The sequence below is a fragment of the Marmota marmota genome, unplaced genomic scaffold (assembly GCF_001458135.2).
Source record: "Marmota marmota marmota unplaced genomic scaffold, marMar, whole genome shotgun sequence".
NCBI lineage: Eukaryota > Metazoa > Chordata > Mammalia > Rodentia > Sciuridae > Marmota > Marmota marmota.
In genome coordinates, this window is record NW_025999977.1 from 23,436,047 (window position 1) to 23,460,031 (window position 23,985).

Below are 23,985 nucleotides of genomic sequence, written 5' to 3' on the forward strand. Positions count from 1 at the left end.
TCCCTCTTTTCCCCTCCCCCATTCCCCCAACCCCCACCGGAATGGAAAATACCTCCCGGGGCTGGGGGCGGGCGGGGGCACGCCTCTCTGAAGGGCAGCCTACCGTGACCAATAGCAGGCGGGGCTTTGGTGGGGCGGGATTCCCAGCGGCCAATCCGGAGGCGTGTAGGTGAAGGCCGAAGGAGGGAGGCAGAGAACGAGAAGGGGGCGGCCCGAGAGCCTGGGAGGTCCGGCCGCTCGGGTGCGCGCTGTGCGCGGCCTCCATTTTGGAGTCGGGCAGCTGCGACGGAGGCCGGGTCCGGCCAGGGAAAGGAAGGAGCCAGTCAGGTGAGAGGGAAGCGGTCACGTGGATTGAGGGGCGGGGTAAAGTGGGCTGCTGCCCGAGAGGAGGGGTGGGTGGCAAAGAGTCATCAGGGCTGAGAGTCACGTGGATGCAGAAGGGCTGGTGGTGGGTTTGGGGCTGGAAGGTCAACCTCAGGTAGGACCCCGGGGAAGTCTTTGTCCCAGCATTCAACTGTCGTGAGGGAGGAGAGGAAAATACTGAATGGAGGTTGTGAGTGCCCGGTAGGAAAATGTGAATGAGTCTCCCTAGCTCCCTCCAGCATGGAGCCACTCAGTCACAAAATTTCAAGATCCACGGGAAACCGGGCACCTCATTTAATTGAAGTATTCCCATTCCCTGTCTCAGCCATCACAAAGATGACTCACAAATCGGTGGGAGGGGTGTTCTGTCATCCTCTTTTTGCTTGTACTTTATGTGGAAGGCCCCCGCCCTAGAAATGGCTGAAAGGGTAAAGGAAGAGAAACAGTTGAGGAATTGTAACGCCCACGGGACTCCCCATCTGGCCTTTTAGAAACCTGATCGTCATTCACAGAGTCACTGGCCACTTCTTAAGTGTTACACATCCATGGTTGCATTCCAAAGTCTCCAAACTAAAAATAGTAAACTAAAAAAACTTGCCTCTGACACCTTGTCAAATTCTCATTCTTTATTTCAGTTTGTGCTTCAAGAAGTCTGAATTATTCTACCTACTAGTCCACCGGAGAGTGCTCCTCCTAAGGCTACCCCAGTGACATCATATGATGGAGTGCAAGGCTCACAGTTTAGACTTTATCTTACGTGATGGTGAACTGCATCCTTCTTGAAGGTTTTTATCTTTCCCCTCAGACCCCTTAACCTATATGTCTTTCTCTTCAGGTAATTTTTCTCAGTCTCTTCAATCCTTATCTTCAGTTTTAGGTGGCTCATAGTCCTACTACTGCACACTAGGCAATCTAACCATTCTCCTGCTTGCAAAAGCTGAATGTACGTACATTTAGTGAGATCCAGATCTGCATATGTGCCTTTTGGACAGTCCACTTGCCTACCAACGCCATGTCCAAATTGGACCTCCTATGCTTTCTGAAGTACACAAAATGTGCTCCTCTATTCCTTTTCTTTGACAATATCGCTGTCCACTCACTTTCCCAAGTCTAGAACCAGGGGTAATCCGCCATCCACTTCCTCACTGCTTCAAAATATCTCTACTTGTAGAGTGATCTGGAATGCCCCCGAAGTCTAGTATGTTAAAACTTGGTCTCCAGCTTGGCACTATCCAGAGGTGGTGGAACCTTTAAGAGGTACAGCCTAATAGGAAGTTTTCATTCATTGAGATTTTGCCCTCATAGGAGATTGTGGAACCCTGTTTCTTCTCTTTCTCTTTCTGGTCAGGGTGTGAGCACGTTTACTCCACCACATAGTCCCACCATAATGTGGCGTCTTCATCCCCTACTAGAGGCCTAAAAGTAATAGGTCCATCCTATCATGAACTGAAATCTCCCAAAACCCTAAGCATTTTTTTCTTCATTAGTTGATCATCTCAGGTATTACAGTGGTGGAAAGCAGATCAACATATACTACCCTTTCTTACTTTCTTTTTGTTTATTTTATTTTCATTTGTTCTACTTAGTTGTATATGACAGCAGAATGTATTTCAAATGCCCTCTCCTGTCCATTTCCATTGCCATTTATTCATTCGGCCAATATTTGCTTAAAATGTGCCAGGCATTGTTTGAGATGCTCAGGATATATTGGTAAACAAAACTGACAGTGTTACTGAATAGGGTGAGACAAATGGTATATGAATAAATTAGTAACTAAAGAAAACAAATCAAGGTTGATAAGTGTTATGAAGACAATAAAATAGGGACATCTATCAGAACCTCAGAGTCCGTTGCCCAGTTCTTCACTGCAGTTTCCCTGCCCCTCTTCCTCCCCTTTCTTATTTTCAGGATCCTTGGTCCTAATCCTTTCATCTGGAGTCTTGATTTCATTCCCTTTCATCTAAAAGGACTTTCTGGTCTTTATGTTGTTATGTTATAGCTGCCTAAATAGCAAATCTCCCAAATAGATGATAAGCTATTTGAGATCAGAGATCATTCATACCTTATATATCTTTGTGCCCCTGCAGTGCTCAAAGATGAGTATTAAATGAATCAGTGAGTCCCCTGACACCTGAATCAGGATGCCATAAAAACAACTCCAGCCTGTATCAGAATGGGAAGATCTGAAACTCACCAATTTGATGGAATAGGAATGATACCTGGAGGCAGGGGACAGGATTATGAATGAGGTCACCTATTTTGGTACCTTCCAGACCTGAGATTCCACAATGCTATTCATCATGTATTGCAGTAGTTACTTCATAAATACTAGTTTACTTGAGAGTGTCAAGTACATGGGGCAATTTATAAGTATTCTGTTTCAGATGATGAGCCTCAAACCCAGAGAAGTCTGGGTGAATTGCCAGGATAGGCCCTGCAGGGGAAGGTTGCAATTGCTACTTCACTTTGTATTTCCAGGCCCTTGGGTATTGCACCCCAACAGGGAACGGGATGTTGCCAGTTCCGTCATAGTCATTGTAATTAAATCCTAGTTCTGGCAAAGGGCAGTACATAATTATGAAGTATTATGGTTTTTCTCATTATTAGGCACCCAGCTGCCCAGCCCAGGAAACCACAGTAGTAAAACACTGAGAAGCCAAGCTCCTCTCCCAGCTGGCATGAATCAATACCAGGTGTATTGGCACATAGTTTTACAGCTCCACATTCATCAAGATGAGACCTTCTGTCCCTTCTTTTTGGCAAGATAAAATTTTAAGTAAATTGTTAGAGGAAATGTAAAGAAAGACCTTTGCCACCACTTTTGAATCAAATTAACAGCCTTTTCTCATCTACATACCTACTGCATAAACTTTTTTTCAACTTTATCCTTGACCTGCTCACTTCCTAAACATCATTCTACAATGTCTCCTGACATTAAAGGGCACTCAATTAGGGTGAGAGTATAAAACACAAGGAGTGCTTTTACTTTCAAGAAGCTTATCATGTAGACTACTAATTCAAAAAGCATAGTCAGGTTTGACAAGAAGCCTGCCACTTACTGAACACATACCCAGTGCCATAGTTGGCATTTTCACCTATTTTATCTGATTTAATCCACACCACTCTGCAAGGGAGGCTTTATAATCCCCATTTTCTTCAAAGTTACAAAGGCAGTAAATGACAGAACTCAAGAGTTCAACATAAATGCAGAAATTTGGTGATTGTATACTCATACTGGATTTTTCCATACTGGTAGCTGAATTTATATTCAGATTTCACCTCTTTCTATCAGATAAAAATGGTTTCTTGAATAAAGTAGATCTTAAACTGAGCACTGGAAGGATAATTCGGAAGTGATTCTGAGGGAATGGTGCCAAAGAAGGAGGCCAAATTGGCCATAAGCCTAAAATCAATCAGTAAGGGAGATTTTTTTGTCCGGAGATGAGTCATATTATATTCTTCAAGTACCTTTATTGTCTCAGCTACTCCAAATGGGGAAGTCAATCCATGTGGTTCTGGGTTGGGAGGCAGGAGCTGAGGAAGGGTAGGCCAAGGATAGGTGTGGGTTGTTTCAGGAGGAAATATTTTGAATGGAGAACTCCCCAAATGCCGATAACTGGCATACCTAGCAATGCTGGGTGAGGCTGATTGTTACAGGGAGAAGGACTATTTGTGTATGTGGTATTATTGGGGATCAAACCCTTACTCTTGCACATGCTGGGCAAATACTCTGCCACCGAGGTACACCTATTCCTCAACTTTTGTTTAGATGACTCCAAAATCTAGATTTCCAGCCTTGACCTTGCTTTCAACGTTTAGATCCCCATTTTCAGCTACCCACTTCACTTGTCAACAGGGGTCTTACAAACAGGCATCTCAAACCAAACAGGACTAGTGGCAAATGCTTTAACTTAACTATAAGAAAACTCCAAACTGCCATTTCCTTCCCAAGCCTTTTTTTTTTTTTTGTATTCCCCAGTTTGGTAATCATCATCTACCAAGTCATATACTCTAGAAATTTTTCAAAAGAATCTTTTCTTCTCCCTCTCTTCCAGCTCCTAATGTCAGTAAGTGATTCTAAAGGACACACACTTCTTTTAATAGGTACTTCCCATTTCCACTGTCCTCATTCAGACACTTATCTCAGTTGCATGATTGCAAAAAACTCCAAACTCCTTTTTTCATGCTCCAATTCATGCACCAATCTGCCACTATAATTTCTTTTGGAAACCTAGATCTATATGACTTTTAATTACCTGCTTTCATGGGCTGTGCAACTGCATGCAAGATGGCATTAAAAATATTTTTACTTCCACTCTGGACTCCTCTGCTCCCCACTACAGGGAGTCCTGTATTTATTTTCATCTTTCTGTGCTTTTCATCCACTCTTTGCCTGCATTGTGCTGCCTCTTCCTCCACCTAAACACTCCTTTTCATTTTCCATAGGCCTGTTTAAATGACTTTTCGTCAGTGAAGCCTTTCCAGACCTCTACCATAAAAATAGTCCTTCTCCCTGTAACAATCAGCCTCACCCAGCATTGCACCATACATTTATCACACTGAATAGACACAATGGTGAAATAGAACTGGGGAGCTGAGTTAGAAGACAAAAAAATCTAATGGGTCATTCACTGTGCCATCCAATGCAAGTCACAAAACCTCTCTGAGCCTCAGTTATTTTACTTATAGAATTGTAGTAAAAACAACTATAATTACAAAGCTGTCTTCCGACGGGTTCTAAGTACATTGAGAGCAAAACAAACATCTGGTCATCTTTCTATTCTTTCCCCAAAATAGCACCTATCTCTGCCTGTTCCATAGATTGTTTTATGATAGAAATTACTATTTTTTTTGTAGAATTATATTCTCCCAATTATTCCCTTAATCATCTTATCCTAATAATGTCTCTTAAAAGACAATCATGGCATCTTCATTTCTTTGTATAATTGTTTATTGCCTTTATAGTTAAATAGTCACATAAGAAGGTCTCTGAAGGGACAAAATATATATTTTATACATGATAAATTTTAGAGGCCTTTATTTACTGGATAAAAACTTTGGAAAGCCATAACAGTGCCCTATTCTAGACATTTAATCATATGGAAATGAAACAATAGTTCTCATAAAATATTACAGTGATGAACAATAAACATAAACCTAGATTCTAATCTATATAGTTAAAATGTGCAGCCAATAGAAGATGAGCCATTAGGTAGATGAAAGTTCAGTTTTTAGAGTTCTAGTTCCATGGCAGTCACTGTGCTAGGTGCAGAGAATACAGAACTCAATGAATAAAATTCTTTGTTAAAAAAATTCACAGATTAGTGGAAACATTGTCTCATAGTTTAGTAATTTCAGTGGAATGTTTAGGCACAATGACAAAGCTAAGCACAAGTTATAATGAGAGAGTATCAAGAAGGAATACTGAGGCTAGGGTTGTGGCTCATTGGTAGAGTGCTTGCCTCACATGTGTAAAGCACTGGGTTTGATTCTCAGCACCACATATAAATAAATGAATAAAATGAAGGTCCATCAACAACTAAAATATATATTTAAAAGAGAAGGAACACCTAGTGCAGCCAGCTATTTGAACCAGAAGTCCCACCTTCTTGAGAAGAGAACTACTGAACTTTCTTGACATTTATAAATACGTGTAGCAATCCACATTCTAACCTTTAATGTAATTCTTTATGAGTCAATAATTAAGTATGATCCTCCTCAGCAACACCTTCCAGGGTCTCCAATTTATTTATTTTTTAAAAAAAAAATGTTTTTAGTTGTAGAAGGACATGATACTTTTATTTATTTATTTATTTATTTATTTATTTATTTATTTATTTATTTTTAATGTGGTGCTGGGATCGAACACAGTGCCTCACACATGCTAGGCAAGCACTCTCCACTGAGTCACAACCCCAGCCCCATTTATTTATTTGAAGAAGAAAAAAAGATGTGAAAAAAATAGCAAGGACACCAAAAATACTAGGCAGAAGCAAGGTTCTTGGATAAGGAGAATAAGACTCAGTATGGTACAGACTTCTGGAGCTGCCTGCTTAAACCATATCAATGGTGTGCCTTTGGTTGAGCATTGATTCAGGGCTTTATTTTTGTTTTTGATTAATAGCAACTATAAATTTTATGAAATTGCCATATGACTTCTCTCAAGCTTTTTTCTTTTTAGTATATGTTTATATTTGACCAACCAATATACTCACATGTTTCACAAATCAAAAAAAGAAAATAGGTACAGAGTGAAAAGTGCCTCTCTATCCCTACCCCTCCTGTTTGTTTCTCATTGACCCTCATAGGTAGAGATAACTGTTAAGATAGTTTTCTCTGTGTATCCTTCCAATGTTTCTTCAAGAAAATATAAACAAGTCTTTATCTATTTTTTTCTCTTCCCCCTTCTTACATAAGAGGTGGCATATTGTATCCCCTGATTTGCATCTTGCTTTTCCCTCTATCGATGTATCTTAGAGTTTTTTCCTGTCAGTACTAGCAGAGCTTCCTCATTCTTTCAAACAGCTGCATAGATTGCACTGCAGGATATGCCATAGTTTATTTAACCATTCCTCCATTGATGAACACTTGGGTTGTTTCCACTCTTTGCTGTTTATTATGAACAATGCTGTGATGAATAATAAGGCATGTATGTAAGCAAGAATATCTTTAGAATAAATTCCCAGAAGTCTCCCAAACTTTTTAATAAACTTTAATAAAACCTTCCAAGGAATGTTCTAAGATGGTGTGACTGGGTTTCCAAATTAGAACCTCAGCTTTCCAAGGATTAACTTTCACATTCCAATAAGAGTAGTTCTTCATTCTTGGCCTGTAAATTACATCTTTGTATTTTTTCCAATAAGGAAACATTTTTATATTCAATCTGCCTCTCCTGAAACCAACAATAGTTGGAATGATGTTTTTGGAGAAGGAGAAGGGGAAAGGTAAAGAAGACCCAAGAGAGAATAAAAATATATGATTATGCCCCAGTTAATGAATTGAAAGCACTAGAAAATACCTGAATTTTCTTAATCCATCATACAAAAGTATCTCTGGAATGAGGTCTCAGGGATATCGGGTTTGGAGTAGAGAACTTGTAAAATGAACCCAGGCCCACAAAGTTCTAGTGCTGCCTTCACCCCAGAGTCAGGTACCCCTCTAACCTTTTTTTATTAATATCCCTTCTTTTTTTTTTTAACTCAATCTTTTGAATACAACTTTTTAAAATATTTGTTTTAGTTGTAGGTGGACACAATAACTTTTATTTTATTTTTATGTGGTGCTGAAGATTAAAACCAGTGCCTCATGCGTGCTAGGCAAGTGCTCTACCACTGAGCCACAACCCTAGTCCCTTAGAATCCCATCTTACTTCCCTTAATAATTCTTTATTTTCTCATAGTCTCTTTTGGAAAATTGGCTTAAGGATTTGATGAAGTGGGTAGATTTTTGTAAATGTGTTTTATAACTGGGTAATGTAGAGTAAGTATTCTATCTTTTCTTTTAATATTTATTCTTAAGTTTTAGGTGGACACAGTATCTTTGTTTTACATTTATGTGGTACTGAGGATCGAACCCAGTGCCTCGCGTATGCCAGGTGAGCACTCTACCACTGACCCACAACCCTAAATATTCTATCGTTACACTAATTTTTTTCCCTACCACTGTAGACTTTCTTATTTTCTAGATTTCAGATGTATGAGACCTGAATGGAATAATTTACAAGAGATCTTTGGGAGAACGCATACAAATGCAGAAATATATACCAGTGATACATCAGTGAAGGCTGCCCCCCCCTTTTTTAGAGAGAGAGAGAGAGAGAGAATTTTTTAATATTTATTTTTTAGTTTTCGGTGGACACAACATCTTTATTTTTATGTGGTGCTGAGGATCGAACCCAGCGCCCCGCGCATGCCAGGCGAGCGCGCTACCACTTGAGCCACATCCCGAGCCCCAAGGCTGCCCCTTTAACAATTCTGTACTTCTTAAGAAGTTACCCCAGCTGGGCATGGTGGTATACACCTGTAATCCCAGCTCTGGAGGCTGAGGCAGGAGGATCACAAGTTCAAGGTCAGCCTGGGAAACTTAGCTAGAGCCTGTCTCAAAAATTTAAAAAAGGCTGGGATATAGCTAGCTCAGAGGTAAACCATTCTCTCAGTTCAATCCCCAGTACCAAAACAAAATAAAAATCTACACAGCCACAGTTCTGTCATTATTAAAAAAATAAAAAAATAAAATTATCTTTTCACATAGAATTTCTCATTGTTTCCATCCCATGTGGATGGATTAATAATATTCTTAATAATAAAAGTCAGTATAGACCACATCCAAATAAGGAGTATTAAAAAGCCTTCCCTTTGGATTTACTCTTAATATTTATTATTCACATGAGAGCATACTTAAAATATATAGTATCAAGTTACTAAAATGTAGGTTAAAATATCATTTGCAATGGTGCCTCTTTTAGAGGAACAAGTTTTTTAAATTTTTTTTAATTGTATACGGACACAATATCTTTATTTATTTTTATTTGGTGCTGAGGATCGAACCCAGTGTCTCACATGTGAGAGTCAGGCTCTCTACCACTGAGCTACAGCCCCAGCCCAAAGGAACAAGTTTTTTATGGGAAAATATTTATGGCCTCTGAAATTAGTTCTAATTAGAGTGATAGTCTATTAATGTTTTAAGGCATTAAGACTTAAGTGAGCAGTCTTGGGATGAATTAATCTCTGGAAAATGACATCAAAATGTAGGCTCAACATCAACTGGACCATTTTTGAACTGCTTTGGGTAACCTGATATTCTTTATTATCAAGATTCCTTTGTTTCATTACTTCTAAAATTTTTCAAAATTTCAAGGCACTTACAAAACACTTAGCTTGTTCTGGGATATTTTTTGTGAGTAGATGGTATGCAAACAAAAGGTAGAGTGACAGATGCCAACTATACATTTTGCAAAAACATCTTATGCATGTGTAAGCAGAGAATTGGATAACATGAAAAGAGATGTCTTGTACAGGTGGCACATGGGAACAGGACAGGTCTTCTAAACTGGATGGGCCTATAAAAACAGGTGTCCTGAGCATGTGTACATCTGTTACACCTGTTCTTCTACAAAGAAATTCCCTCTTAAAATTTGAATAGATCTTCAGAATCAGATTCCAAGGTTGGCTGAGCTTAGTTCAGTTTTCCATTAGTTTAAGAGAGACTATGGGCACCTGAATGGATTGCATATATTTTTGTGGTTCTTCTGAGACTTTAATATTTCCCCTGGCTCTTTATTATTTAGAGTTTAAGACTTAAATCCTTTTACTTGGTCTGCAAAAATAATAATAATAATCTTATAGCATTAAATTCATTGGCAATGTGCTTTGGAGGGAATAAAATTGTGTTCTACAAAAGGGCTTGAATATACAGAATTTCAATGCTTCAAATGATGTAATTTTCTATAATATTTAGCCTGCCATTTTTAGTTTAATATTGGGATAATAGGAGACTTCGAAGAAAAAGCTAAAGAGAGGCTAATTTGCCTGGTAGTGCTTCTGTTCTTTTGTTCTTTTAGAATCTAAAATTAACCAACATCTGCAGTGTCAACAAGGACTCCATATGGCATTCAAGTTTGTACTTTTCCTAAATAATTCATTTGAAGCAATGTAATCTGAGAGGAATTCTGAGGTAATAATGAACAGAATGCCTTTTATTGTGTAACACTTTATAGTTTCAAAGTGATTTATCAGCTAGGACCTTATTTGATCCTCTCAACAATATTAAGAGGCCTGGAAATTAAGTATTTATTATTTCCATTGACCAGATGAGAAAACGGAGGTCCAAAGTGTTAAAGAGATATCATCATAGTCATAAACCGGGTTAAGTAGCAGCATGAGAATAAAACCCAAGCCATCTGGTTCCTAACTCAGTATTCTCTCTTCCTTAGAATCAAGTTATTGACAGTCCATGTTCTAATAGCAGTTTTCAAAATAATAGATTCCACAAGCAACTCTGTAGGAAAATAAAAAGAACTCAATATCAGAAACTAAATAATAAATATGCATGTTTACATTTCAAAAATTTAATGTATTTCATTTGCTCAAATAAGTCAGTAGATGTTTTCTATAAAATTTCATTTGTTCCTTTTGTGATTTTCTACTTTACCTTCAAAACAAAACTCTTTTTTCCTTGAGAAATTATACCTCATAAATTTTTATTAGTCATATCTAGAAAATTCAAAAACTTTCCAGTAAGAGATGTTGCAACTAAGAGTATTTTCCTCACAGTAATAAACATAATTTATGTCTACCTGAGTTTTGAAACATTTTGTTTCAGTTCTAACTTCTGTAAATTTCTGTATCTTCTCAACCATTCAGAATTTCTGGGACAAAACCCAAGGTGGTTAAAACTTAAAGAATGTATTAGAAACATAACTTGGAACTGGTACACAGTCATGAATTTAGAAGGGCCCATTTTTAGTCTAAATAATGTTATTGTCAATCCTACTTTATAGAAATTTCTAGCTGTGTAATATTACCATTTCTCTTTAAAATGTGGTGAAATTCAATGGCTTTCATTTCTTAAAAGTTTGAGACTTAAAAATTATGAATGCTGGCATTCTTGAAGTGGGACACTGTGAGTCTGTAATGTCAAAAAGGTGCTGGCGTGTGTTCTCAAACATTGACAGGCAGATATATTTCCAACAAGTGGAAACACAGGGCTACACTGGCAAAAGGAGAAGCCATCAAGAATCTTAATCATGATTTGGCCCCATCTATGCTGGTTCTGCAGAGGCTTCACAAAAGTGCATCTTTAGGAAGCATCTTCTACCAAGTGGAAAGCTGGCAAGAAGTAGCCTTAAACATTGCTGACAGAGAGAAAGCAGAGCTTATTTAAAACTAAAAACAAAACAAAACAAAAAAAACCTTTTCCATTAATTATTTGGATATGTCTCAGGAAACTACAAACAGAAAAGCAATATTTAAATTTGATACTGTCCAAACATTCTTGCAACTCTACCCCTATGTCTAGGATTAGTAGAAATATACTGATCTAACCTGATATGTTCTCTTTCTCTTACACACATCAGCACACCTGGACATAGGAACCATACAAAAAGGGATCCAGAGAAAAGGGGGCAAAGAAAATGATATGGAATGAACAAGTAAGTGGGAAGACTGAGGTGATTTGGAAAATTGGGATCAGAAAGCCTTGGCGGTAGGATCGAAAGTTACACAAGAAGACAGTGGAATCTGTGATAAAGAGAGGGACTTTGTGGATTTGGGGGACTGGTAATCATTATTTAGCAATGACTTAAGAACTAATCAATTAGAATTGGAATGATGGGACTTTGTTTCCACTCACAATCAGGGACCTCTTTGTGATAAGGGAAATAACATGGTCCCTTGGCTATTCTGCTGCTGATTAATGAGCTGGACAGAAAAGTGCTGGAAAGATTCATGAAACTCCCATAGTGGTCCAACTTTTTTCTGCCAGATTGGCTGGGGGGGAAAAAAAAAGCAGCTGATCATGTCAAACCAAGTTAGCCAATATCTGTATTGTCTGTCTACATTATAAAACACAATGGTACACACTGTTATCTTGCAGTTCATTATTAGAAGAAAGAATTGGGAAAGTATTGGACCATGCCTATAATATATGAGGTAATCATACAACCCAGGGTGCTCCTGCACTGGCCATTGGTATGTGTCATTTGCACCCTGCTACATTAATGCCTATTCTCAAAATTAGACACAACACTGCTCCTTCTTCATCTCCTTGTTTACATGCTGCTGAGACCATGGGAGAAGGACATGGTCTTGCCAGCTAAATACTAACAGACCAAAACCAACCACACATTGGCATTAACATGCCTTTCCCAAAACACCTAGTCCAAGTACATCATTGCCACAGAAAGAATCAGGTCCCAAAAGGTCATTCTAGGGTGTCTGTGGAGGGTGCCTAGATCTCTGTTACCTTGCCTTCCACCTTTTGGTGGCCATTGGGAGTCTGTGCACCCTGAGAAACCAGATTTCTCTTGTGTGAAAATATCAAGAAAGCCATGAAAAATGGAACACAATGTGATTGTTTCTGCATCCTGCTGAATATGTCCCAGGGTGGAGTGATTCTTGCTTTAAAAAATAAGTCAGCCTTGAGTGGATCAACATGTTTAAAAGACGTTTCCAAATATGTCTAAAACTCTACATGCAAGGACTTAAGTCTCAATTAACACAGCAGATTTAGACTAGAACAGAAGTTGGAAATTAGAAAAATGAAGAGGTATTATAATACAGGAGAAAGAGCCAGTCCTATCAGTAACTAGTTGTGTGCCTTTGGTCATTATGCCCATGTCTCAGTGGCCTCAACTCTAAAATGAGCATTACAATAAAAGGAATATCATTTTAGAAAAAAAAATTCTGAGAAAAACTTATTTATGTCCTTTCTCTTTCCCAAAGATGGCTCTTTCTAGATGTCTCTGTGTGTCTGCCTCAAGAGACATGCTTTGCTTCTGAATATCTACAGAGAAGAATAGGGTTTGAGGAGAGCCATATTGCCCCAAACTAGAAAGGTCTATGATTCCAGAAACAGCAAGGACAGCCTTCTACTTCTTGGCAGTACCCCTTGCTATGTATGCCTCAGGGAGGCGGGATCTTTACTAGAGTCCTCTTATCTGGAAAATAGCAGAGGGTAAATCCAAAGGGATCTTGAAGATTGGGACTTGCCCATGCGAACTAATGGGGAAGAGCCACCCAATGTTCTAGTTCTTCTTAAGAATGTCACGGTCCTCAGTGAGAATACAAAGATACTCCAGGAATGAACCAAATTCAATTTCCTGTCATCCAGCAGGGAAATCAAATTACCATACTCTAAAGATCTTAAAAGAGCCATGTGGTGAGATGACCATTAGTTTGATTAATTTGTGTCTCTTTATTACATTTTGAAAATGAGCCTAAACAAATCTTGCATACTATAGAAATGTGCTTTCTTCGAGCTCAATTCACCAAGAGTTGCTATTTGTTAGCCATCTGTGTCATGTTTTTCCCACACCATCCCTTTGTGTGCCCTGTGTTTCCCATGGGGGTGTTTATTGAGAAAGATTGGTAACATCTTGAAAATTATCAGGTGCCCTTTCCCAAGTCCCTAAACATTTTCTTCCAAGTTGGAAAGGAATATCTTTCATGCCCTATCTGGTGTCAGAAGAGCAACTTAGGGTTACACCACATAACCAGAGGTCTTTGGTCCTCTCATTCTCTGGGACTACATCTGTTCTTGGAGTTGATGATAAAACACAATTTTTAAAATCTCATGCAATTTTTTTATTGTTGCTGCTGTGGTTTGATGGTGAAAGGCATATTTGTAGTTCCAAGACTATGTTACAGCTGGAAAAGAGGCAAAATACTTAGTGCAAGGAAAAGCCTAGCACAGGCACTGACAGCTTCTTTCATTTCTGAAACCATTTATTTGACATTCATATTCTCTCTCTCTCTCTCTCTCTCTCTCTCTCTCTCTCTCTCTCTTTCTCTCTCTCAAGAAGACATAAATAATTGCCATGTTCTCTTAAGGTTATTTTCCTGCCTATGGTTTGCTTCTCATATTAAATATTTTAGGAGAAAAAGTAATGTTTGTTTTGTTCTTCTTCTTTTTTAAATTTAGGGAGCCTGTGTTCTTGATTCAGTCAAAATAATGTTTGGATCACTGTGTTTCATGCCAAATAGGCTTTCTCAGAACTTGGAAAACGATATAAAATGCTACCCACATCTTCCCTTTTCTCTTATCTTTCTAAGATCTCCCATTTAGCCAAGGCATCATCATACTGGAGGGACAAAGGCCTCTCTCTAATCCATGACCTCCTAAATCTGGTGAACCTCAGTTGTTCAATGATCTGAACTTTCTCTAAAAAATAACACAAATTGTCTTTTCCCAGTAGAAACTACTTAAAATTCTCAAATTTATTATTTCTTTCTTCATTCGATGAGAAATAAAAGGAAATCATACAAAGTTTTCAGAGAAATTACTATAATATAAGGAAATGTAGTTCTATCCAAAAATAAAAAAAAGAAAGTAAAAAAAATAGATAAATGTTGAAGATGGGAACAATATGAAATCTTACTCAAGTAGATCCTTATGTTCCAACCAAAAGCTAAAAAATGAAGAAGAGCTCTAAAAAATGGTAAAGGAATACAGACAATAGAGAAAAGCAGAGGAGTACAGAAAATAATCATAAATATGTAAGATAATAAATCAAGAGTCTGAGATGATTCTTAATGAAATCTCTTTCAAATTGAAGTTTTTAAATAAAGTATGAGATTGAAGAAAAACTCATTGCTAGAAAAGGTAACAAAACAAAATCTAGTTTTCTTTTTCTTTTTTGTTAAAGCTAATTTTGAACTCAGAGCCTTCTAAGACAAGGTCAGCTCATTAAAAGCAGCTGAAATGAAGCAAAGTGACTCAGGTGAATATATTACATTATGACTTTGCCACATCTGCCCCATGTGCCACGGAATGCTCCCAAAGGCAAATATCTTGCTTTATGTGGTCTAATTCCAAAGGGGAATGATTGTTTAGTTAACCCTGTTATATATTTCTGTGCAACAAATATCCCAAAACTTAAAGCTTAAAACAATAGCATCATTATTGTTCCTTTCTGGCAGGAATCTAGATGCAGCTTAGCTGGTTCCTCCTATTGGGTGCTGAGTATCTCTTCTAAGATTGTAATCAAGGCATCAGCTGGTTGGTTAGCCACTTAGGTGGTAGGATCCATTTTCCAGCTCACCCAGGCTTTCAATCCCCCATTGGCTGTTGGATGAGGACCTCACTCCTTCCATGGTTGTTGGCCAGAGGCGGCCACAATTCTATGCCATATGCCATGAAGTCCTCTCCTAGCTTCCAGTGCATTGCATTCAGCTTCTCTCCAAGCAAATGTGTGAGAGAAAGCCAAAAGAGTGGGCAAGGAAGATGGAAGTCTCAGTCTTTTGTAATCTAATCTCAGAATTGTTGTCCGTCACTTTTTCAATGTTCTCTTTATGAGAATTTACTAGGACCAGTACACACTCAAGGGAAGGGGATCTTATAAGGATGTGAAGACTGGGAAGCAGTATCATTAGGAACCATCTTCAAAGCAGCCTACCACATCAACCTTAATTGTATAGCATATAAATAGTACACTGCCGTCTCAAGATCAGAAATATTTTCTTCGGAGAAAAATGCTCCAAAAATCTATATAATTCATGCCTTTTGCCTTCATCAGTAAATGGTTCTATTTACTAAAATGATTCATGTGCCACTGAGAGGTCCAGACCTTCTTAGCCAATGATCAAGCCATTTTAATCAGTGAAGGAAATATTCAGTCACATGTCTAATTGGAATGCCAGCTCTGTGAAGGCAGAGACTTTATCTGTCATGTTTTCTGTTGTATCTCCAGTGCCTACCATAGGGTTTGACACATAGTAGATGAGGATAAATGAATTGCTTCAATTCTTTTTATCATAGTCTACTATGATGTCATGTGTCACAATTGTACTTCACTGACTTAGAAACTGAGCATCAGAAATACTTGTCTTTGTATCCAAGAGGAGAAGGAAGAGATTGGTATGACTTGGGGTTTTCCAAAGATAGTTACAGCCAGTTACCAACTTTGTAACAACCCAGGGTTTCTAATAAAAGAACCTCTAACTCCATTTTTTCACAAATGGAAAATGGATTTTTTCCTTCAACAAATCTCATTTCTGTGGCATATTACCCATTATTCAAAATTACCATAAAGGACCACAGTTGTTTTGTTTTTTTTTTTTAATCAAACCTGATTTTAAAAATTACACAACATGGGCTGGAACTGTAGCTCAGTGGTGGAGTGCTTGCCTTGCATGTGTGAAGCACTGGGTTAGATCCTCAGCACCACATACAAATAAATAAATTAAATAAAGGTACTGAGTCCAGCTACAACTAAAAATAAAAAGAATATATTCTTAAGGTATAAAAACATAGAAAATTATCAGTAAATTCTCTTTCTTTGACCTCAGCCCCAGTCCCACTTCACCTCCATATATAATGAATTTAATAGTTTCTTAGGTAGCCTTCCAGATATTTTCAGTCCTAATATAACATGTATTCTTTCTTTGCACATATGGTATTATAATAGTGTTCTACCCCTTGCTCTTTTTTTTTTTTCATTTAATAATATGTTTAAGAACCCCTACAGACATATCTCAAATTTTTGGCTACATAATATTCCATTGGCTATACTATGATTTATTCAAGTGTCCTTAACTAACAGATCTTTATTTTCACCACTACCACCCCAGTTATTTGGCTATTATAAATAATGCTACAGTGAACACACCCATCTTTGTGAATTTTGATGAGTTAACCTTACAGACAAATCCCTAGTGGTAGAATTGTTATGCCAAAGGATATGAACATTTTAAATCTTAAAACCTCTTTTTATTTTTAAAATAAAATACAAATATAGGAAACAAAACAAAAAAATATAGGGTTTAAAGGATTGTTATGAGGCAGTGCTATTTTACGCATCATCCAGATCAAGAAACAGAACACATGTCAGCCGTGTTTGAAGGCCTCCACAAGCTCTTTCCTGATCACCACTGTCTCCCTTCCATCGAAAGTAACCACAGTACTGATTTCCGTCTATTGTTTTTGTGACTTTACTACCCGAAGAGGATCCCTAAACACTTCAGTGTCACTTAATTTTGTCCATTTTTAGAATTCTAATATGTCTTTCAAATCTTGTTAAACCTACAGTTTTCCCCTCCAAAATTTCCTGTACAATTCTTAATTGTTGAAGAACCCACAACACTTGACCTAATATTTCCTGGATTGTGTTGATTGCTAGTTCCTGACAGGGCTCTCCGCACATTCCTCTGCCCTTGGTATTTCCTGCAAACCAGGGACTGGAATTGGAAGCGTGATAAGACTCAAGTTTGATCCCTTTGGCAAGACAATGATGGGTGGGAGGTACCTCAAGAGGTACATGATGTCTGGTTGTCTCTCTTTGTGACTTTAGCAGACATTGGTGTTTAATGCCCAGATCTGTTAACTTAGTACATTCTACAGAATATTATAATTCTGTCATTTCTTTCTAATTTACTAGTTAGAATAGTTCTATAAAAAGATACTTCCCTTCACCTATTTATTTTTTAATCAGTGGTATAAGACAGGAAAGGCAAATTGGCTCTTTCCATTTATTTACCAGTTTTCAAGATAATGTTTCCTGTTGTCCTACAAAAGCAACTTTATTTTGGTTATTCTGAACTCATGTATGCATGTATTTGTACATGTACTCAACATATTTTATTGTTTTGAGCCATTGCAATTATTGTCTTTATGGCAGCTCAATCTTTTCCATCTTTGGCCATGGAGAGCCTCTTCTATTAGCACTTAAATCCTTTTGATAAGACTTAACATCCTTGATCTCTTCTTTATTATATTATGTGACCAGATATTCTAGGCTATCATTGTACATGTTATGTCTCAGACCTGGAATCTGCTATTTCTCCAGCAAGCTATGGTTTCTTTTAGTGGGAAGTGATATTTCAAAAACCAGAATCTAGCTACAAAGTTATTACTACTGTGTCGGTCATGACTTCTAGACATTTTCAGTGGGCAGAGGTAGAAAATACCTATTTTTAAAGATAAAATACTTTATGAGTTCATTTTGATATTCCAACTCAAATTTAATACTATTTTTTTTTATAATTGCAAAAGGCTCAGAGCAATACTGGTAGCACCACAACCAATAAGATTACCAAGGTTACATTTTCAAAATTTGTTCTCTACATTTACCTCTATTTTTCAAAAGTAATTTTTAACTGTATCTATATTATCAGAGTATATAGCCATTACATAGAAAACATGCTACCTTTTATTCCTCACTTAATGTTACTTCTGCAAGTACCTAGATATTTCAATCTTACCACTAGTCTTCAGGTTGATGTGTCTGGTCATTCTGAAACTTGTTTCTAACAGAGGCACAGAAAGAATTTACAGGAACAAAATTCCCTGAGTTCTTACTTATCTGTGACAGTCTGTATCATTTCTGCTTAAAGATCCATTTTTTTGCACATAAAATGTTCAGTTCATGTTTTCTTATGAATCTTAAATATGTTACTCCATTTCCTTTGATATAAATGTTGTTGAAACATCAGATGCTGTTTTTCTTTCCCTTAAAAGTTACCACCTTTTAAAACTGCATGCTCAAAAGACTTTTTCTTTTCCTTACAATTCAGAGATTTTATTAGAAAATGGCTTAGTATATCTCTCTAAGTCAATATCCAGGGTACACAGTGTGTTCTTTCTATATAGTTCTGTACCCATCTTTTTTAATTTCAAGAGAGTTTCATAAGCATTTTTATAGAAATATTTGTGCTGTTTCATTACATTAAGTCTGTTGTTCAGGGACTCCTATTATAGTATGTTGGACCTTCTTTGCCACCATCCATATCTGTAACTTTCTCTTGAATCTTTTAAATTCTTTCTTCATTTTACATAGATTTTAAAGATTACACTGCTTTTACTGTATATGTATTTATTGTTGCTGTTGTTTTTTGTACCAGGATTGAACTCAGGGGCACTCAATTACTGAGTCACATCCCAAGCCCTATTTTGTATTTTATTTAGAGACAGGGTCTCACAGAGTTGTGTGGCATCTTGCTTTTGTCGAGACTGGCTTTGAACTCTCAATCCCAAGCCACTGGGATTACAGGTGTACGCCACTGCACCCTGCTATGTATTTATTATTTGTCATCTTTCTTTGCTCTTGCATTCCTTCTTTTTTTACATTTCTAAACTAAATTTTTTAAAATTTCAGATTCTTTCCTAAATTCTCTCTTCATTTCCAAGTTTTTCTACTTTTGATATATGTTCTTTTTCTAATGTCTTTTATTTCACTTTCTAAATGTATTGGTGTTGATAGCATGCAGATCTTGTGGCTATCCCCTCTTGCTAATGTTTGATTTTGTCTGAGGATTTGCCTTACTCAGTTCCTTATTCTCTTTTATCAAATAATGTTTGTGTGGGATTTGAGCTTGATACTTTAGGTTGTTTGTTTCTATGTAAAATTAGTTTTCCTGAACTTTCAGAAGGGGGAATGGTTTAGAAGTCAGAAAAGGTAACTTTATAGAGGTCCCTGTTTTGTAACTTTTTTAAAAAAAGAGCTTTCTGGGATTTCCTGGCTCTGTGTATCCTCTTTCAATCTGAAATTTCTCTTGGTCTCTATTGCTCTAACTCAGCTTACTTTTGGTTCAATCCTAAAAAATTTATCCTTAATGTAGGTCCCTGACCTGGAAAGATACCTCTCGTTATTCAGTCTCAACAGTTCATAGAGGAGAGACTGTTTCAGTTCCTCAAGTTCTCACTGTGAGCTCCATCACTCATCTGCTATCAAAAAGGTCAAAATCCCTCCAGAGTCAACTGCTGCTGCTTTGTTGGCCTGCTACACTTTCCAGTGGAGATCTTGGCTATTTGGGGGCTTTGCTGTACCCATATTTATTTAGATACATTCTTCCCTCTCCTTTATGATTGGTGTTGATAGCTTGCAGGTCTTGTGACTCCCCTCTTGCTAATGTTCTCAAGTTTATAAAACTCCTTAGTCACCTAGCTTTATCATAAATACTTCCAAGAACTTTTGGTTTTTCTGTCTGGTTCCTCTTTTTGTGAAAGGAATCAGGGAAATTTTGAAAGGTGCTTCCTTCTCTGCCATCATTCTGGAATTCTCCTACTCTTTTTAAAATTTGATAAATATTACTAAATTTCTTGGAGAAGGATATACTTCATGTGGACATTTGCTTGAAATTAATGAAGACTTCCTATTTCTAAACAGTAAAAGGAAAACATTGGAATATCCATGCCAGAGGCTATATACATCCTAGGTATTCTCATTCAGAATCAAAATCAAAGAATTTTGTAAATAAGGGCTTGTGGGATTTTAAATCCTTTAGAATCTTTATAGAACTGTTGTGGGCTACTCTGAGATGATTAATGCAGGTAAAGGACAGGGAGCATGCTGGCTTTTAGAGACCAAATTGGGAGGCAGATACATATTAATTCTCCCATAAGCCATAACTCTTTGAAGCAGAAACTACAGATCTCTATAGAGCCAAATTTGGGTTCAAACATGTTGAAGAAGTTTATTTGGGCATTTCTCAAACCACAGGTCACATGCCTGTGTTTCTTCAGCTTTTTACAAAAGTTAAGTCAGCTGAGAAGGACAGTTGGTTTTTATTTATTCCTGTATTTCAATAGACTTCTTATTAACAACAAGGAGCTTCTGAAAGAATTTTTAGTTATGTCCTCCAAAAAAAAAAAACCTAGTTTTGGACCTCATCGTTTCGTTATGTGTATTTACTGTAAAAAATAAATCTAAGGCCTCTAAAATTAGCAACTGAAATAGTATTGACTGATCAACTAATTCAGATGTTTAAGATAGAAGGAGGAAACATTCTGTGTTTGACTTCTCAGCTAGAGTGTAGATGAGTTTATGGTAAATGACTGAGCATTTATTTCAGAATATTAGATTCAGCCATCTCCTTGCTTATGCTTGGGTCAACATTTATCCCTGAGAATGTTGTGTTCACTCTCAACTCACTGAAATGTGATGCCACCTACTCAGTGGCCTGATTATGTAAAGGAGAGGTTCCCACGTACATCTCTGCAGTCCTCCTGGCATTGAAACTGTCACTAGAAACTCAGGATGAAAACTCAGTAGAGGCTTTCTTTGGGGAGTTGTAGGTCAGTGATGATTCTCTAGACTAGATCAAATGTACTTCTCCTGAGTGAAAGAGTTCAGTACTGCCATTTTCAAAGATACATGAATAAAACATCAAAAAAAAGCATCATTTTGTAGAACTCGTGAGTTTAATTTAATGTATATTTCTGTCAGATTCATATGAATTCTACTGATTACTATCCCACAGACCTTTTAGATGGTCCTATAGGACAGTTACTTTCTAAAAACTTAAAACCCATACAGTCCATCTCATTCCTTACTAGTCTACCACATAGTTTCCTTCCTTTCCTTCATCCATCCATCCATCCATCCTTCCTTCCTTCCATCAAAAACATTTATAGAACAACTGAACACTCACCAGACACCTGCATTAAGAAGCACAACCTAGGGCTGGGGCTGGGGCTCAGTGGTAGAGAATTTGCCTAGCACTTGTGAGGCTCTGGGTTTGATTCTCAGCACCACATAAAAATAAATAAATAAAAATAAAGAGTAATCCACAACTATTATATGCATATATACATACACACACATATATATAGTACGTTAAAATATATACATATATATTATACATCAAAATATTTGTTTATTTGTTTATTTATTTATTTATTTTAAAAAGATGTACAACCTACAGGATGGTGGGACATTTCTTATGTAGTTATCAGAGTAAGGATCCATCAAGTATTTAGTAGGTGTTTCCTACATGCAAAGCACCACAATAAATCATCTCCGACATTATAGAATCTAGTTTTAAAGTAGTTAATTATTACCTAAATGCAAGTTTTGGGATTGGCATTTGTGAAGTGTGAAATGTCAAAAGCTCTACTTTTAAGTTCCCTCCACATGAGGGAACTTAATTACTAAAATTTATTTGACTTTAAGAGACTTATTTATTTCTCTTTGCATTAGCTATACTTCAACTGGGGAAGGGAGGTATTTTCTTCTTGTTATATTTTAAATATATGGCATGTGAAGAAAAGATGAACAAGAACCCCTACCGGCCAGAAGAAAAAATGGAGGTTAGTGCAGGAGCAGAAGCAAGTTAAAGAGAAAATGGTGATGCATAGAGAATAAGAAGAGGGTTTGTTATGTGTTGTTTTACAGGAGGAAATGTTACATTTATTTTGTATATTATTTGTTTTTGAGAACCTAAATGAGTAACCAAGTTACGGTATATAGAAAACCCAAATGAGGGAAGAGAATGTGGCAATGAGAGATTTTAAAGGAATGTGGTAGAGAATATTTGTTGCAGTAGGGCTGGTTTATTTGTTTTTGCAATTAGAAATGTCATACAGCAAGGAAATGTCTGGATAAAAAGCCTGAATTAATGATAAATGGTTGGGTGAAATGCTAAATTATTAATTATTTAAAAATTATGTAGACATCAGTCCAGATGTATATATAGAATAACAGAAGCCTACCTCCTGCACAGCCATTGCCTACTCTTCTGGAAACCAGGAATGTCAACAAAAACATAAATAACTAGGAAAGTTCCATGAAGTTCTCAGAAAATGATTTAGGGGCTGAGGACCTACTGCAGAGGGTAAAACACTGTGGGAGAAAGAATGAAAGGAACATGATTAAAGTTTATGAAAAATGAAATTTATATAATGTAAAATCAGAAATGGTTCACTGCTAAAACTTAAGTAGAAGCCCTTGATCTTTAAAAGAAGTAATTTTAGAACATTAAAAAGGATATACTATCTTACTCTTGAGTTATATATACCAACAAGTACTAGAGACATGAACAAAATAAAGCTGTAGGGATTTTGATGGCTGTATAAATAAAGTACTCACAAAAAGAGTTGTTAAAGGGAGTAAAGGCAGTTTTGCATATGTCCATACTTAGTAAAGCTGATGTACTGAAGATTATTTTTATCCTTCCCCCAGACATTTCTTGGTTTGTCTATCAGAGTAGTCTTCTGAATGAACTATACAAACTCTTATGCGGTGATACCCTAGCACAGTGCCTGGTGGGAAATAGACTTTTGGTCTTTGTTTAATTTGTTGAATCCCATTTATATACTTCCAAAAACTGACATTCTTAACCTAACATCCTAAACTTAGTTTGGATGAGGAAGCTATTTGAGCAGTGCGGATAATTGTCATTAATAAATAAACACATGGAATGAATTACTATTAGCAATGGGATATTAATATATATGATGCAAGACTAGGTTAAGACTGCTGGGTTGCACTGTGGCCTCTGCTACTGCCAAAGGAATGGTTCATCCCCTTTGATAAGTAAATTGACGCAGATAAACAAGTCTAGACCAAGACAAACAACAGTCTTAATAGGCCAATTTCGTATTGCTTGCACCCATCTTCTTTAAATATGCACTTATTACTTATTTAAAGACAGCCTACAAGCATGGGGGAAAGAGGATAGGATCTTTAAGAGTTTAACCAATAGGCTTTAACAGTTTAGCACTGACTCAAATATGTACCCTCTAGAGCCTCTTTGAAGGCAGGTAAATGAACATCTGCTGTTCTTGAGCAGCTCCTTAGAAGCCTCAGCCTCCAACTACTACTCCAAGTAACTTCCTGAGAGGTTCCTAGGGAATATAAACTTAGCTTTATTTTATTTTAATTCAGTATACAGATTGAGTCAATATATAATATATAGATTCTGTGTACATTTCATTTATAGAATAATGCCTGGAGTTCCACCCTTAATTCAACTCTTCAGTTAAAATCAAGAGTGAGGAAAAATTATTCTGGACATTTAAGATTTTTACTTAAATTATTTTCACTGAACATGGATGGTCAAGAGATTGGCACTCCATGAAGGTAAAGATTTTGTGTCGTTTCTGTATCCACAATGACTAGCTCAGTTTGGGCAAACAGTTTATGGAAATGGTTAATAGATGAGTCAAAGAAAGGTAACACTGGGTCACTCC

At 37.0% G+C, this 23,985-nt stretch overlaps 1 protein-coding gene and 1 long non-coding RNA gene across 4 annotated transcripts in view; one reads left to right on the forward strand and one right to left on the reverse strand.

Annotated features, from left to right (window-relative positions):
- Socs5 (suppressor of cytokine signaling 5) overlaps positions 1-264 on the reverse strand; it is a 46,782-nt gene extending 46,518 nt beyond the window's left edge. The window contains exon 1 of the mRNA XM_048804443.1: positions 104-264. The gene's annotated coding sequence lies outside the window, so the exon portion shown is untranslated. The remainder of the gene's footprint in view (positions 1-103) is intronic.
- Positions 191-23,985, forward strand: part of LOC125617178 — a 52,369-nt gene continuing 28,574 nt past the window's right edge. Inside the window, exons 1-2 of one of the 3 annotated variants that reach the window (XR_007348081.1) lie at positions 191-327; positions 999-1,198. This is a non-coding gene — a long non-coding RNA (uncharacterized LOC125617178). Of the gene's footprint in view, positions 328-388; positions 479-998; positions 1,199-23,985 lie in introns of those variants that run through there. The other 2 variants (XR_007348082.1, XR_007348083.1) reach the window with 2 other exon arrangements.